The sequence below is a fragment of the Mustela nigripes genome, chromosome 1 (assembly GCF_022355385.1).
Source record: "Mustela nigripes isolate SB6536 chromosome 1, MUSNIG.SB6536, whole genome shotgun sequence".
In the NCBI taxonomy this organism is placed as follows: Eukaryota; Metazoa; Chordata; class Mammalia; order Carnivora; family Mustelidae; genus Mustela; species Mustela nigripes.
Genome location: NC_081557.1, coordinates 134,207,492 through 134,209,965, shown reverse-complemented (window position 1 = coordinate 134,209,965; position 2,474 = coordinate 134,207,492). Strand labels below are relative to the sequence as shown.

The window sequence follows — 2,474 nt, the reverse complement described above, 5'->3', positions numbered from 1 at the left end:
ACCCTCCATCTTACCATTTTACAAGAGGAACTAAAATTAAAAAAATATATATCTACCTAGAAGTCAGATAGAGAAATGTGTGGTCTATTGAGAGAGCTAGGATAAGTGATGAGCTTTAAAATAATTAGGAAGAGTAACCCAAACTCAGAGGGAAGGCCTGGGGAGTAAGGGACAATTAGGAGCCAAAATGAAGGTGAAGATGCTGAGCCAGAACCTAGAAAGCCATGTCTGCAAAACCAAGCTGGACTTACTAAGAGTTCCAGGAAACTATAATCCAAACTTACATCTTTTTGAGGTCCCACAAGAATACTTAAGAGGTTTAAATACCATCAAACTGGAATGGATATTTGCAAAATCATTCCTTGCTTCTCTGGATGGTCACCAAGATTGAGTCAATTGCTTAGCAAAGAATCCAAAGATTCTGGCTACTGTCCTTTCTGGGACATGTGATGGGGAGGTTAGAATTTGGAACTTGACTAAATGAAAATATAGCTGTACAATACAAGTACATGGAGGTTTTGTGTGAGGAATATGTACTTGCTTTTGTGGGACTTCTTTTTTCTACTATTGGTGATGATAAAATTGTAAAGAAGTGGAAAATGGATGGACCAGGCTACATAGAAAAGAAGGAGCCATTGGATACAACATTGAGAAAGACAGTGTATATGGGAATTGATCATCACTGGAAAGAAGCTGTTTTTGCCACATGTGGACTGCAAGTAGCCATTTGGGATGAACAAAGAATAAGTCCTATATATTCAATGGCCTGGATATTTGATAGTATATAAGTAGTGTCAAATTTAACATGATTGAGACGTTTCTCTTGGGAAGTTGTGCTTCTAACAGGAACATAGTACTATATGATATAAGGCAAGCTACTACCTTGAAAAAGGTCATCTTAGATATGAGAACAAATGCAATTTGTTGGAACCCTATGGAAGCTTTCGTTTTTACTGCAGCAAATGAAGATTACAACTTGTATACTTCTGATATGCATTCACTGGACACTCTGTATTGGTACATATCATCATATATCTATAGTGCTTAATGTGGATTACTCTCCCATTGGGAAAAAGTTTGTGTCTGCTAGTTTTGATAAATCTATTTGTATCTTTCCTGTGGACAAAAGTCGAAGCAGGGAAGTCTATCACACAAAGTGAATGCAACATGTATCTGGGTAAATTGGACTTCTGACAGCAAATATATTATGTGTGGATCTGAAGAAATGAACATTCATCTATTAAAAGCTAATGCTTTTGAAAAATTGGGTGTGCTTATACCATGAGAAAAAGCAGCTAAAGATTATATCCAGAAGTTGAAGGGAGAAATTTCAACATTAAACTCATACAAAATGCATTGCTTATCACTGGCATCTACCAAAATCCATATACAGCCAGATCTAGGAAGAGCATGTGATGAAAGAAGCTTTTCAACTGAAGGAGGTGAAAAGTCTCAAACATAGGAAGTCTGGATCTGTGCCAATTGCATCAGAGAAGAAGAAACACATAGTGACAGTTGTGAAATAATACTTGGTATTCCTACCAATCCTGATGTATAATTATTTGCCACATTTTAAAAATTTTTGAATTTTTATTAACATACAATGCATTATTTGTTTCAGGGATACAGGTCTGTGAATCATCAGTCTTATACAATTCACAGGACTCACCATAGCACATACCCTTCTCAATGTCCATAATTGAGCCACCCTATCCTTCATTGCCCAAACCCCAATAACCCTGTTTGTTTCCTGAGAATAAGAGTCTCTAATGGTTTGTCTCCCTCCATGGTCCCATCATATTTCATTTTTTTCCCTCCCTACCAACCATAAGTTCCCACCTTGCCTCTCAAATTCCTCATATCAGATAGAGCATATGATAATTGTCTTTCTCTGACTGACTCATTTCACTTAGCATAATACCCTCTACTTCCAATTGCATCATTGCAAATGGTAAGATTTCAGGGCTTTTTGATGACTACACGTATTCCATTGTATATATACACATCTTCTTTATCCATTCATCTGTTGAGGGACATCTAGGTTCTTTCCATAGTTTGGCTATTGTGGACATTGCTGCTATAAACATTTGGGTCCACATGCTCCTTCAGATCACTACATTTGTATCTTTAGGATAAATACCCAATAGTGCTGGATCATAGGGTAGCTCTATTTTCAACTCTTTGAGGATCCTCCATACTGTTTTCCAGAGTGTCGGCACCAGCTTGCATTCCCACCAACAGTGTAGGAGGGTTCCCCTTTGCATCCTCACTAACATCTGTTGTTCGCTGACTTGTTAATTTTAGCCATTCTGAATGGTGTGAGATGGTATCCCACTGGGGTTTTGATTGGTATTTTCCTGATGTTGAGTGATCTGGAGCACTTTTTCATGTGTCTGTTGGCCATCTGGATGTCTTCTTAGCAGAAATGTCTGTTCATGGAATTCTTTACTGAATTCCTGTATGAGTTCTAGAAA

General features: G+C 37.6%; 1 pseudogene; it reads left to right on the top strand.

The window, feature by feature from the left end:
- The first annotated feature begins 224 nt into the window (after window positions 1-224).
- On the top strand, window positions 225-1,526 carry LOC132013698 (DDB1- and CUL4-associated factor 13-like; annotated as a pseudogene).
- The last annotated feature ends 948 nt before the right edge of the window (window positions 1,527-2,474 follow it).